The sequence below is a fragment of the Tympanuchus pallidicinctus genome, unplaced genomic scaffold, assembly GCF_026119805.1.
Source record: "Tympanuchus pallidicinctus isolate F22 unplaced genomic scaffold, pur_lepc_1.0 scaffold5, whole genome shotgun sequence".
NCBI classification, from domain to species: domain Eukaryota; kingdom Metazoa; phylum Chordata; class Aves; order Galliformes; family Phasianidae; genus Tympanuchus; species Tympanuchus pallidicinctus.
In genome coordinates, this window is record NW_026294769.1 from 4827455 (window position 1) to 4842290 (window position 14836).

At 49.0% G+C, this 14836-nt stretch overlaps 1 protein-coding gene and 1 long non-coding RNA gene across 2 annotated transcripts in view; one reads left to right on the top strand and one right to left on the bottom strand.

Moving 5' to 3' along the window:
* The window catches only part of BASP1 (brain abundant membrane attached signal protein 1), a 47277-nt gene extending 43543 nt beyond the window's left edge, over positions 1-3734 (bottom strand). The window contains exon 1 of the mRNA XM_052703823.1: positions 3610-3734. The gene's annotated coding sequence lies outside the window, so the exon portion shown is untranslated. The remainder of the gene's footprint in view (positions 1-3609) is intronic.
* A 160-nt stretch (positions 3735-3894) lies between these two features.
* Positions 3895-14309, top strand: LOC128090979 (uncharacterized). The gene is made up of 2 exons (XR_008211178.1): positions 3895-4288; positions 4567-14309. It is a non-coding gene; the product is annotated as an uncharacterized LOC128090979 (long non-coding RNA).
* The last annotated feature ends 527 nt before the right edge of the window (positions 14310-14836 follow it).

Genomic DNA, 14836 nt, shown 5'->3' on the forward strand with positions numbered 1-14836 from the left:
CTATCAACTGGTTTCTATTTTGAACTTATGAATTTTCATATCGCATAGCCAACGGTTACATTTTTATAATAACCACATCTCTCCATCTTGAAGTAAGAGGCTTAGCTGGCATCGCACTTTAAGGACAGCTGTGGGATACGAGATGCTGCAGAGAAGACTTTGAAGCTCTCTCCATTCTGCACGAGGTGTTTCTCCCCCTCCTTCCCCTTGCACTTCTGTTAATCTTGAAAGCATTTCCTACTAATGCATGAAACCTCTATAATGCTGCATATGGTTTCTATTTTCAAGTCTCTAATGATTTCAGGAATTTCTTTGATTTCTCTAGTTGTTACCTCATTCCTGCCATTCCTGATTGACACAGAAGAGACACCCCCCAGCCCCTCCTAAGCTTTATTTCTTTACTTATGAAGCTGTCTTGATGGATGTAGAAGTTCAAAACGGCTTTTGTAGGAAGGAAGGTGGGGCCTCAAACATGGCTCAATAGATCTGTGTTCCATTTGAATAGAATCCATCTTTCTTACTTGGAGAACTGAGGTGTTAACCGTCAAATCTGCAGTGTGCCTAAGGACGCTACACTCACACCTACAGACCTATGTCAGCACCGAGGGTGTCATACAAATCTGTATGCACAAATAGAGCATTCCCGGAAAGAAATACTTCACAATTCTTGCTTTCATCAAGTTTCCAAATCATTAGCAGCCAAATGGTGGCCAGACCCCAGCAAATGCAGCCACACAGAGTTCTCCTGTGATGCCATGGCAATGCCTTGTTCTGCCCTGCAGCTCCTGCGCTGTGCCAGCTCCGTGTGCCCTGTCCACGTGCAGATGCCAGCACAAGGCAAGGATTGAGCCTCGTTCAGCCTCAAGCTGCCCTTCTGTGGTTCGTGGTTCACTGCATTGGGCAAAGCTCTCGCTGGAACACAGCACACATACAAAAGGGTTCGCTCGGAAAATTCAATTTATTGCAGAGACTTCATGTTGAAGGATCAAAACAGACAAATGCTTAAGGACAGTTCTGGTGGCAGCTTTGAAATTATGGAGAGATTCTGTAATCTCACAGAGGGATGTACTCCAAAGGTATGTCTGCTCAGAGACAAACCTATCTCCTCCTACCACGTTCCTATAGCAGCGGCTATTGCACTTCAATTGGAAAGAAGGATGGAAAGAGAAGAGGGGAAAAAAAGCCAACAACAAATCATTGCTTCATGTACCAACAGCACCAGTAGATGAACCAGTTCTAATGCTGATTCCATTTAACTGGATGTGATACTTTCAGAGATTCCTATCAGCAGAAGAAAGGGCTGTGTGATTGCTTCTTGGCAGCGGCATGTAACAAATCCCCCAAATTACACAATCGGCTGTCTCATACATGGGGCACACAGGAACAGGCAGAGCCACCATGAATTTCCCATTTCTTTAGGTTCATTCCATCCAGAAAATATCAGTGCTCAGCATCAGTGAAACCCAAACAGCCCCGCTAAAGAAAATGTTCACGGCATGCAGTCCCACCGGCACAGAGATGACAAAGCAATGCTGCTCACTCGCGTGGCACTCCCTGAGACAATGAGCAGGAACAACAGTGCAGAGCCCTTTGGTCGTCCCCCCCCCCCCTTTTCCTCTCCCGCCCACCCCAGTAAACGCTCGGGGCAGTTCCCTGATGCCTGACACCCCTGGACACAAAGGGGCTGCATGGGCAGCATCTCCTGGGGACTGCTGCACAGCAGCAGTAGTTGCCGCATTGCTCCCACATGGCATTCCTAACCCCAAACCCATGTCTGGACCTTGGGTGGCACCCAGAAGGCAGAGAGGTGGCACTGGGGTGGGTGAAGGCTTCAGGAGTGATCTCAGCTGGGAATACAGAGAAATCGTAACCTGAGGCCTTGGGGTGGGTGCTTTCCAGCTAATCACAGAACCATGGAGGTTGGAAGGGACCTCCAGCGATCATAGAATCCAACAGCCTTCCAAAGCAGGTTCCCTAGGGCAGATAACCCAGATGGCCACCTGGAAGGCTAAGGGCTGGGCTGGGAGCCAGAAACTCATTGCTCTGCATTTCAGGCATTAGTAGAACCTGACTAGTGTTCATAGGGGAAGCAGTCAAATCCGTGGCACCCTCATGAGGAGCCCACTTGCACCATTCTTTTGTCATCTCAGCGCTTGATGAGAACATCACTTCTCTCATCGGAAACAGACGAGACATTCGCTGACAAAATCACCCCGTTACAGCAGGCTGCAGAATGCCCACCACACACAGAAACACGCGACCAAATTTGGGGCAGGGGCACCCAATGGGGCGGAGGAAGGATGAGCAGCAGCGCCGATAGCGAGACGCAACCATTCGAACAAAAGAGATTCCAAGATGTCGCACTGAGAAAATCCTCCTGCGGAGAGCTCCCCCCCCTCTGCCCCCCACCAACCCCCCTTTCCCGGCAGCGGGGGATGCTCGGGGGCTGCGGGCACACGGGTAGCTCCCCCTGGCGCGGCCGCATCGCTACCAGGGGCGGAACCGCAGCGCGGAAAACACCGCCGAAAGGACGACGGCGCTCCCTTGGTTCAGAAAGGGGGACCTTCCCCATTTTCCGTCGGTGCCGAAGGGTTATTTTGCGGGTCGATGGAGGAGAGAAGGGGCCTTTGGAAATAGCGGGCAGTGCCGCGCGAGATGCGTACCGCGGATAGGGAGCGGGCTGGGGGACGCGGGGGAGCTCCGCCATCTCTCCACAGCCCATTGCGGGGCCGGAGCGCTGCGAGGAGCCGGGGGGTCCCTCGAGGTCCGTCGAGGAGGGGCGGGGGGTGATGGGGGGCGGCTTTGTTCCATCCCGGGCCCGATCCCCGACGGGGCGGGCCCCGCGCCCCCGCCCCGCGCATGCGCCGGGCAGAGACAAAGGAGCGGGCGCTGGCGGCCCCCCCCGCAGCGCGGCAGTGGGTCGGGGCAGGGGGATGTGGCGTGAGTCCGGCGGCGGGGCGAGGACACGCGTATTCGTGGGGAGAGACGGAGGAGAGAAGGCAGAGGGGTGCTGGGGGTGTGCGGCTTCCTGGGAGAGGTGGGGAGGAAAAGTGGGGGAAGAGGGATGAAAAACGGTGAAGAGGAATATCCCGGGAGAAGAAGGCGCTCGATGAATATTCATGGTACGCCAGGATGGGAGCTGGGCGCTGGGGCAGCACAGCCTCCCGTACCCCGATACACCCACCCACCCACTACCGCGTCCCGCGCCCGGTGCAGGGAGGTCCTGCCTGGCAGGGAATCATCGCGCTGCCGTCCCCCACAAGGAACGCCCCCGCCCCGAGCCCAGTTCCCACCGTTAGCCTGAGACTGCGGGTCTCCGCTCATTGTTAAGAAATTGGGTGCAAAACCCTCTCGTTCCCACCACACCCATCGCTTCCTGCCCCCCGCCCCCCACCCCGAGAAAAAGCCATCGGGCATTTAAAACCCCACGGCGTCGCCCTCGGTCCGCTTTGTGCCTCGAAACCGCTCCCGGGCGCCGTCCATCTCTCGAGGAACCGCTCTCCCCACTCTCCTCGCATTCCCGCACCGGGCAGGAGATATAAAGCACGGCGGGCTCGAAGCCTCCCGCTTCGCTGCCCATCGCCAAACGCGGGTCGCGCCGCTCCTTACCCCGCGTGCTGCCGCTGCCGCTCTCTGTGCCTGTGCCGCGCTGCCGCCCGCCCCGCGCAGCCCGGAGCCGCTGTGCGCTGCGGCTGCCGCTCGCTCGCCGGGCGCGGAGTGCCTCGCGCTGCTGCTGGAGCACTGCCGCCGCTACCGCGGCTGCTGCCTCTGCATTTCTCGCTCTCGCTCTCTCTCTCCCCCCTCCCTCTCTCTCCTCCCTCCCCCCTTCCCTGTGACAGTCTGTGGGCAGTTCAAAAGCCACACGCACTTATTTATTTATTTCCCGGCCCGGCGGGCGGGGTAGGGGAGAGAGGGGTGCGCTGCGCGGCGCTTGCGCGTAGGGGGCGCACGGGGCCGGGATGCGAAGCAGCGGGGGGGGCCGCACGAGCATCTTGCAGCCGTATATATCCCACCTCCCCCCGAAAATAAAGCGATATCGGGGAGGACGGTGCCGTCGAGGAAGGGCAGGGAGCGGCTCCTGAGAGGCGCGGCTGTGAGGAGCTCTCCGCTGCCCCTCCACTGCCGCCCTCCCTCCACCGACGGAGTTGGAAGCCGCGGCTGGTGGAGGGGCTGCACGCGGATCCCCCCACGAGAGAGCCCGTACAAGAGGTACTCTGCCGCAGAACAAAAGGCAGGACAAGTAGGAAGCGATCCGGCTATCGGGGCACGGAGCTCTCCGGGGCTCGAGGTCCGCTGCCCCCATTCCCCCCAGTCCCCCACCCTCCCCAGACCCACCGGCGCCGCACCGCCGCCCCCCTCCCCGCCACCCCGGCCCCCGCCCGCATGGCGATGCGCGGAGCTGGGGCGCCCCCTGCTCGGCGTCGGGGCGGCACCGCCTGCGTTGCGCTGCGCTGCGCTGCGCTGCGGTTCGGCACGCCCTTTTTATCCCTTTTTCTTTCTTCTTTTTTTTTTTTTTTTTTAATTTTTTTTCTTTTTTTTTTTTCTTTTTGCATCCCCGCTCCGCAGTGTGCCACACCTGCCCGAGCTCCGCCGAGTGACGTTAGGTAATCGAGGAAAGAAGAAACGGCAGACACACACACGTACACACGCATACACACGCACAAAAAAGGCAGCAATGCCCCTAGGCGTGCCGGATCCAGCGGGCGGGGCCGCTCCATCGCCCTACTGCCGCGGGAGCGGCGTGGAACGATGCGGCAGATGGGGAGAAGCGGGCGGTGCTGCGGTGCCTGCAGGGCCGTGAGCTCGGAGTGTGGGTGCTTCTCTGGGGACAGCGATCTCTGAATGCACGCAGCCCAAATGCGGAACGCATCCAATGCTCCCTTTGCCGCTTTGCTGCATGAACACACCCTACAGATGTGATCGACTTCATAGAATTGGAGGATCATTTGAGTTGGAAAGGATCCCTAAAGGTCATCTAGTACGATCCCCCTGCGATGAACAGGGACATCCACAACTCTATCAGGTTGCTCCGAGCCCCGTCCAGCCTGACCTGGAATTTAGACAAATTCGGGTCCCCAAATCACAGAATAATAGAATCACAGAATCACCAACGTTGGAAAAGACCTGCGAGATCATCCAGTCTAACCGTCCACCTACTGCCAGTGTTTTCCCACTAAACCGCGGGGATTTAAATCTGCCTTTGGACATTCTTTTGTCCTAATCAGGGAGGTGTGGGGTATGCACAACTTCTCCTCCTGTGTGCAAGGAATGAAGGAGGAGGTCGCTATCAGGAAGGAAGGAAAAGCACGGAACATCTGACAAAGGGTGGGGAGCTCTGGCCGCTTAGCTCTATCCCGGTCCTCCCTGCAGCACAGCTGTTTGTCCTGAACCCATGCTGCCGCTATGGCAATCCCCTGCTTCCACCATCACTCAGCCTAGTCACCTCTCGTCACCTCTCTCTCCCTGCAGCCCTTCAGCCCCCTCTGACTACCAGGCGGCACTGACTGTCACGTTTCCATCTTTGCCACGGGGGAACAAACCCATCCCCGAGCAACCCCTCGCTCTTCCATCCGGACGCAGCTGGTTCTGACCGATGGCTCCTCGCAGTGCGTTAGGTGTGACGCGGGGCGGCCGCCCCTTACCCCTCATCCCACAGCAGGAACCCAGATGCGCACAGCTCGCCCCCAGCACCCACTGCTCCCCGGGCGCTGAGAGCCTCAGCAGGGAGCACCTGCTCCTGGAAAGCAGCGCATCTCCGTTGTGCTCTAGGAAGAAAGAGCGACGACCCAAAACAAAACCCACGTTAAAAACCCCACCGGCGTCGCTCTTTCACGACCAGCCTGGAGTGTAAGCGCTCCCTCCTCACACTGCCGTCACAACGAGAGCAAACCCGGAGCCCCCGCCGCTCCCCGGAGCCGCCCGCCCGGCCCGGCCCCGCCCGCTGCTGCGCTTCGCACGGGCACCGCGGGAGGGAGCGCTGCGCTCAGTTTACGCGCAATCCAACTTCCCCGTGTCGAGCGCAGAGAGAGGCGCTCCGTTCCCGCAGCCAGGTGGGACGTGCAGGCCCTGGAGCCTTCCTTATCCCTATGTTCCTGGCTCTGACTTAGCTCGTAATGTGAAGCACATGTGCTTCCCAGGAGGTCCTGCTCCAGCCATCGATTTAAGAGGCTTCCCTGCTTCTTAGAAGTCCGTGTGCAAGTTTTCCCAAAGATGGGTATAGATGCTGTTCCGACAGTTACATTTATTTGTGGTTATCTGGGCTATTTTTGTCTCCTACCCCAATTACCCTCAAGCCTCGGAGCTGCTTATGTACAAAAGAAGTGAATGTGCATCCCCTGTGACTTACATGTTCCAGACCCTTCCATGACCATCTGCAAGTCAGATCTTGGAGTCTCTTCTTCACTTTCACATGCACGTTTCACTGCAGCAACAGCTGAATCAGGGCTTCTCTGTTTGGCTTGTATGGTCAAAAAATGTCTTTCATGTAACAGCTATAGTGAGTGTATCGGCATCACAACAGTGACCAGAATTGGCTTCTTGTGCAGTATTTCTTCTATTCTCACTCAGAATGTCAGTAATCAAATCAGATCACACTGTCTGGATGCACCAATGTGACAGCTACAATGCACTGTTGGGTATTCATGAAGTAGAAGAAGTGAGGTGCACAGGAAAGGATGCCAAATACATTGAGCAAAGAAAAGCTCTGCTTCAGTACTCAGTGTCTGATCATTGCACTGAGGGTGACTAATGTATGTTAGTGTCTGAATATGCCATTTGAAATGCAAGCTGGAATCCTGCCTTGGGAAAGAGGCACTGGCTGCAAGCATAGGGTCACTGCCCTGGAGACACATCACTCACACTTTCCCTGCTCAACTTCCCTGCACCTCCCCAGTCCTTCCCAGAGCTCAGGACTCATGGCCCGGTCCATCAGTCCCTGCCCCAGCAATGTCATAGCTTTCTCTGACTCCATCTTCTGCTGCTTCACACTGGACCTCCTGAACAGAGCCTTCACCTCTCCTCACCCTTAAGTTTGGGTCTCTCTCCCTTCTGGCATCCAATCTGTTACAGCTGCTTCCTGGCAGCCCTGCTATGGTCACAGAAAAGACCTTACAGCCATACATTAGAGCAGCGTTGGTCCTGTTCAGCCACATTTCTTAGTCCCTGGATTCCTTTCACTTTTTGGTGCTAGGCTTAAAGCTGTCCACTTATACATAACTGCTTATCCTTAGCAGAAGCTGCAGATTCCTTGTGAGAGTCAAACTCCATGACTGCATCTGAGGCAGTTAAAGCTGTTAGTATTTATAAACATTTGGACAGAAGTGGCTCTCCCAGAAAATAAGAGCCAGATAGAACTCATACCTCAAAACCATTACTCCTAAGTGAACCACTGGACATGTCAATAGCATGAGCTGTTGAGCTCACAACACTCGTCTGCTTTCAATCTACAGTCAGTGATGGAGATTTCTCTGAAATGGAAATGTTAGCAGCACAAAGGACCTGGTGCTTCAGACCACGTGATGTAGGTATGCTATGTGGCTGCACCTCCATGACCCATCTTTTCATACCAGAACTGGGCATGTTCTCAAGGCACGCACCACAGATTTAGCCACAGGCTTCTCTGTGTCAGGGCAAGACATGCTGTCTGCTTCCTGAACGCTTCTTTGAAATGCTACACTACTTTGATATTTTTATTTTTGCATTTTTACATGCCAAACTGAGTTATCAGTGTCAGAGAGTTGGAGCTTTAAATAAGCCTTGTAATGTGCACTACCAGCTGTTTGTGGCTGAACGACAGAGGGTCTGCAGCCAAGCTATACCTTTTGCCTTTATTGGATGGGTTTTGTGGGTACTGCAAATAAAAGTGCATATGGGGACAAATCACAGAATTACAGAATTGCAGAGGTTGAAAGAGACCTCAAGAAATCCCTGAAACATGGCCAGATCAAGGCCGTTACAGTGCATAAATCAAATACTAACACACATAGAATGAGTCAAACTTTACTGAAAAACTTCAGAAAGAAAAAGATAAAGGCCAGTGAGATCAGTGGTGATCCAGAAGCTGATAACATGTTGCGCTCCAGCACAGAAGTTTCAGACACCTCTTGCCTTATTGCCTTCAGGTCACTGACTGGTGTAACTGGATGACTTCATGCAGTGGAGGCAGGCACTGCTTTACTTACCCAGTAGCTCATATTTGTTCAGAGATAGCTGACAGCCTCAGGGACAGGCACAGGCTGCTACTGTCACCTGAACACTAATCTGTCCTTCAGAGAGTATCGGTTAATTGCAGTAACAACTGATATCTAATCACAAAAAAAGCCCCTTCCAGTTTCAGTTTAGTGAGTTTAAAAATTTGAGAAATAATTTTCCAGTGAGAAAAGCAGAACATAATCTTCTTTACGTCAAAATCACTGAAATGAAAATCCCACTGCCAGTAGAGCTGACACACAGCTCACAGGACAAGACACCTATTTGTCTGGGAAGTTATAACATTGTGTAAGGAGTAGTTCCCAAGTCATAGAAGCATAGAATCATTAGGGTTGGAAAAGGCCACTAAGAACATCTAGTCCAACTGTCAACCCATCCCCATCCCCACTAACGCATGTTCCTCAGTGCCACATCTACATGTTTCATGAGCACTTCCAGGGATGACAACTATACCACCTTCCTGGGCAGCCCAGGGCTTCATCGCTCTTTCTGAGAAAAAACATTTCCTAATATCTGGCCTGAACCTCCCCGGGTGCAACTTGAGGCCATTCCATCTCATCATATTGGTAGTTACCAGGGAGAAGAAGCCAACCTCAACTACCTCCCTTCAGGTGATTGTAGAGAGCAATAACGTCCCCCTGAGCCTCTTCTTCTCCAGACTAAACAATCCCAGTTCTCTCAGCTTCTCCCCATTAGACTTGTGCTAGACACCCTTCACCAGCTTCCTTTCCCTTTTCTGGGCTTTCTCCAGGGCCTCTGGAACATCCCAGTTCCTAAAACAGTCAAAGTCTCTTGCCCCTTACAGAAGAGCTGTGACCAGCAGCCTTTGGTGCAGCTGGGACATCACAAATGTGATCCCCTTCTGTGAAGAGGCATATGGGCTTACTGCTGGTCAACAGAGGTCCTGGTACAGGATAACTGCTATTTTGTACAGACCAAATCTGTTTAATTCAGCACTCTGGAAAACAAGGCTAATGCCACAGCTGGTGGTAAGTCAGGCTTTAGTAAGTACATCCTGAATTCCATGAGCTCCATAAGCCTGAAGCTGAGATACTTATATGCAAAGACCACAAGAGCAATTACTGAACAGCTTTTGTTCCAAATAATGGTAGCCACCACAGTAGCAGAAGGGCTTTCAAACAGCCATTGTTCTGTGAAGTGACAATGGCATAGTAAAAAAAAGTGGACAGCAAATGTAGAGTTTTGGAGATGCTTCAGATCTTCTTTGTGCTCTCCCTGCTCATCCTCTCCTTCCCTTTCATACCATCCCTTCAGCTTGTTAACTAGACAGGCTGCAGTTCTCAGAAGAGCTATGGTAGAAGTTTGTACTTACTTTCACCAATGAGAAGGGATTGTGCAGGAAACTGCAGAAATACATGATGTAGGTCATAATCAAAACAAAAAATTGCCACAACCTCCTTGCTTTTGGGTCTTTCACATGTTTTCCATCTATGTGTTCTGTCTTGCTGCAGTGTTAGCTTAGAAGGGCAGAAACGTTTAAAGCTCATGAACACCTCTGCACTGTAGGTCTTAGCCAAGTCAAATAGGTTGGTAGGACCAAGGTGCTGGCTAGACTCCTGCTGCAGTGTAAGGATCACAAAAATTGTAAGGATGAACCAGATCCAGATAGTGAGAGTAAAAGAGCTGAGCATACAAGGAGTATAGATTTTCTGAGTGCTGTTGCCCCCATTTTATGAGCATGATATGCAGGCTCTTGTTCATGGCTGGTGAAAATGCAAAACTAATGGTAGTAACTCTTGAAAAACCGGGTTTTCTATAGAAAAATACCTTTTCTATGGCATAGTTTTGAAAACCTTTACCAAAGTTACCAGCTACAGCACAGACCCTTTTTAAAGGGGAACTAACCCACAGTTAGCAATTTATTTCATAGCCATACAGTAATTTATTCATGGGAGCCACCAAATAGCCCAACTGGATAAAGAAATGGAAAGCCTGAAGAACAGTTGTTTTCTGCTCCTGTTCCTGTAACCATCCACATTCTTAAAGCTGCTTTCAACAGAAACTGTTGAAGTACTTTTATCTGATACAACTCATACTTGATGCTAATGAGCTACATGAAAGGTGCTCAATATTTACTTCTTTCAGCCTTCTTGTACCAGAAAAAGTCAGAAGTAGATTTACCTCTGCTAATCAGTAAATAACAGGAATATTGAGTCCACCAGAGGTTAGTTTTGCTGAGAACAATCTTGTGAAGTATATACCACAATTCCCTATTTTAAGAAAGAGGCTGAGCCAGAACACTTTTACTGTGAGCCAGAATATATTGGAGTTGATATAAATGTGAGCAGTTTGAGGTTGTTTTCCATACAATTGCTTAATTATCAGTTTACATGCAAACTTTGTTTCTTTCTCCTTTCAAAATGCAGTCTCTGAGTACAAAATTTTCTTTTTTCTCCAACTCCAAAAAATATCTGCTTTGTGACAACAGGTGAAAATAGTCCATGAACTGAAATGAATTTATTAGCTGAATGTTTTTCTTGACAGTCTGAGTTGTATATCCTTAGCTGATGGACAGCACATATGCAAAATGAACTCCTTGAAATGCAAGTTTTCAGCTTGGACAACCTCATACCATACTACAAATACCATTGTGAGGAAACTTTGGGAGGTCAGTAGTCCAATTTTCTGTTTAAAATACTCAATCATTAACACTAAATTAATCCCACTATGGCTTCGTATAGTTGAGTCTTGAAAACCTCTGAGGTTGGAAAATCTACAGCTTCTGTCATACCTCCCTGCAGTGCTGCACTACCATCTTAGTGAAAATGTTTTCCTAATGTCCAACGTGAACCTTCCAAGCCACAGCTTACATTTGTTACTCCTGTCTGGTACTGTGAAGAGAAGTCTGGCCCTGTCATCTTTGTAACTCTCATCTGTACAGTCATAGGCTGCTGTTCAATTTCCACTCAGCCTCTTCTTTTCCATACTAAATAAACTGTGCTGCCTTAGCTTCTCCTTAAAGCTTGTATGCTCATTGTCCCCAGCCATCTAAACAGCTTTCCATAGGACTTTGTCCAAATTTTTAATATCCTTTTCAAAAGGTCAGCGGGGAATTCCCATAAATGAGCACAGAAATCTACTTTTGCCCTACGGTAAGCCATAAGTTTATTTATTCAGGGTGGGAGCACATTGTTGGCACATGTTCTACTTGACATCCACTGTAGCACCTGGGTCTTTTCCAGTGGAGCTGCTGCTCTGACACTTTGCAGCCAGTTCTGATGCTTGTGGTTGTTTCTGCCCCAGCTGCATTTCTTCCCCCTGAGTCCCATGGGTTTTCTGTTGTTCCAGTCCCTAAGTTTCACAGGTCACTGCAAGCTGAAGTTCTGCTGTTTGTCCCATCAGTTCCTATCCCTACTTTAGCATCATCTGTAAGATGATGTGTTTAGGGTGCATACTGCCGCACCATCAGGACTGCAAATGAATCATTGGACTATGCAGGTGCTACTATTACAAAATGTTGATCCCTGAGGGACTCCACCCCTACCAGTCAGACCTCAAGATATCAGTTTATACCTCTGGAGCCCCAATTTTTGCCCTGCACAACTGTCTGTTTCTCAAGCTCAAATTTAGCTCCTGAGTGAGCTTTGGGATATGATAGTGTACAGGAACTGCTGAACCACAGCCTGAACCTCTGATTGATCACCTGAGGTGAGCAATGGGTCAGCCACCGTAGCACAGGTGAAGGCAATCCACCTGTGCTGCCAAAAGGTGTGGAGCCTGGCTGCACCTCTCCTAGACCCATTTAAGAGCTAACTACCAGGGGGAAAGGATCTCTTCTGGAGATCCCTCCTCTGGAGATTTGCAGTGAGCTCAGGATGCAGGTAAGCTTTCTATCTGTTCTCTTTTTGTTTTTATAATCTGTTCTGTTAAACTCTCTTGTTTATTTCATAATTATAACATCTTTATATTCATTGGCTAATACAGATAGGAAATGCTGTTAAATGCTTTATTAAAATCCATGCATTTTATACCTGCCATCTTCCCATTGCCTGCACAAAACCATTTTTCCAGAGAAGGTAACCCACTTCACCAAGGACAGCTTGCTCTTTAGATGTTTATGCTGAGCAGTTTTCATTACCTGCTTGTCCTTCAGGAGTTTGCAGATAACCAGAGAACATTCCTCACAGCAACCTCTCCTGTCATCATTTTCATAGGTAGAGGCAAGCCAATCACATCAGCTCTGTCAACACACTTCTCTTCCCGTGGATTGACTACTTCCAGCTTTCCTAGGTAGAACCAAAACTGTTTCTACTTCACTTCCATCTTGATTTCAGCAAGTCCATGCTGAGTTCTGGGATCTGAATTTGTCTGTGAAGGTTGGAGGAAAAAAAGACTTAAGTATTTTAGCCAATTCCATGGTTTTTACTACATCATGTTATCTTTCATCTGTTGACTACCTCTTCCCAAACTTCCTTTTCCAGCAAATGTACCTGTAAAACTTCATTACTTTCTGTGTGCCTAGGCAGTGGGAGCTTCAGCCCCATCTTATCTTTTGACCATCCTGATTTCATCTTTACTGCATTTGTCCTTATGCTGAGCAATATTGTTTTACTGTTCTTTCATTGGCTCTTTTTGTTTCCCTTCTTGTATGCTTTTTTTTTTTTTTTCCTTTTTTTTTAAGTGTGTTTTAGTCCATTGACAAGCTCCTGGCTTAGTCAAGCAGACTTCCTGCCAAAATTCCCAGTCTTCCTGCACAATGGTATGGTTTGCTCCTGAGCCCTCAGAAAGTTTTTCTGTAAAAAAAATTAGCCTGCTTTCCTGGGCACTCTTCCCCTTCATGGCTTCTTCCCAGGGCTCTCCGCCTAACAATTTCCTAAAATTCTGTTCTCCTGAAATCCAGAGTGCTAAAGCCTGCTGCTTTTCTTCCCAAGCATCCTTCAGATCCAGAGATCATTCATCCTGTAGTTACTGTAACCCAAGCTGCCAACTGTGACTACACTTTCCGTTAGCACTTTCCACTGTGAGCAATTGAGCATTATCTATGGGCAACCCTAACATTTCTATGTTAGGAAATTATCACAATCACTCCCAAGGACTTCCCTTGATTTCTTGCAAAATGTTATGTTGTCAGTGTCTAGAGGGTTGAAACCACATGAAGGCATTAGTCTAAAAACAGAAGACCTTTACTTCTTTCTAGAAGGCCTCATCCACTGTGTCTTCCTGGTTAGTCATTTTTACGACTCTCCTCACTGTACCTCTGCTCTCTGCTTTTGACCCAGATATGTGCTCAGTGAGAACATCATCCAGATTTATACTGGAAAACTGGGCAGATTCTTCAGGAGCGCTCCTCCTCTTCTCTGCTTGTCCTTAACTAAACAGCTTTTATACAGGAACTCATATTATATGAGAATCAAAGACCCTCACTCAATGTGTCCAGTCTTTATGTCTGTTTATAGCTTGCTTACATTTCACTTTCACATGCTAATGTGGAATTTGCTGTGTTAAATGTTTCTTATTTTATGTGGGGAAAAAAAAAAAAGTCTAGGATTTCTCCTCCTTACTCTTCTGTGAAAAGGAGTAGATGAAGTTTGAAAGGATGGAACATAGGTGTTTTATGTGGCATGGCCCAAGCAGAGAGCGGTGAGGTGCTGGAACAGGCTGCCCAGAGAGACTGTGGATGCCCCATCCCTAGAGGTGTTCAAGTCCAGGTTGGGGCCCTTGGGCAACCTGATCTGGAAGTCGGTGGCCCTGTCTGTGGCAGGGAGGTGGGAACTTGATGATCCTTGTGGCTATGCCACAGAGAACACTTATGTTCTACCCTTTCAAACTTCATCTACTTCTCTTTACAGAAAGGTAAACCCAAGCCATTCTATGATTCTATGAAAGCACAGATCAGGATGTGAAATGAACCATCAGACAAGTCCCAACACACAAGTTCAGTTTTCTGCTTACACAGCCATCTGCAATCATGGAAAATACAGGAGTGGTGTAGAACAGCAATGACTTTGCCTGTACTGTGATACTACATCTATAATGAACACAGGACTGTTCAGGTTGAGGAACAGCAGAAAACGAAATTGCTCTGAACTTCCAAGTAACAAGCACTTCAAAACTTCAAATAAAAATGTAAATATTTTTCATTTCCTATTGTATTTCATTTTATATGTGTAATATCTATCTATATCTATGGCAAAACAGTTCACAGTGAACTTACATAGAGCTTCAACCAAGCTAAATGAATTTGAAGTGCTAATAAACAAAATGAATTAGTTCTCCATAACCCAGCACGTTGCTATGCACTCAATAAGGGCAAAACATCCTTTGGAAGGACTCACTATCCCCCTTCATGTGAGCAGTTTAGTAGTTTTGGGTTGTAGAGCTGAGTGGGAATCCAGATACCCTTGGGCTGCTTTCAGGTTAGCACACATGTGGATTTTGTTATGTTTCAAAAGCAGCTAGTTTGAAGTATGTTTCAGCTACAAGCATGGAAAATTATATTTTATTTTATGTAATAAACTTCAAGTCAGACTACATGTGGCTTCTGGATCTCTCTTGAATTTGCGATGACACAATCTTGAACACTATCCAGTTTCTTCAACACCACAAAAAAAGAACACAGCATCCTTGTAGAAAATGTACAAATATTTGTGTGAAAAAGCACATTTTC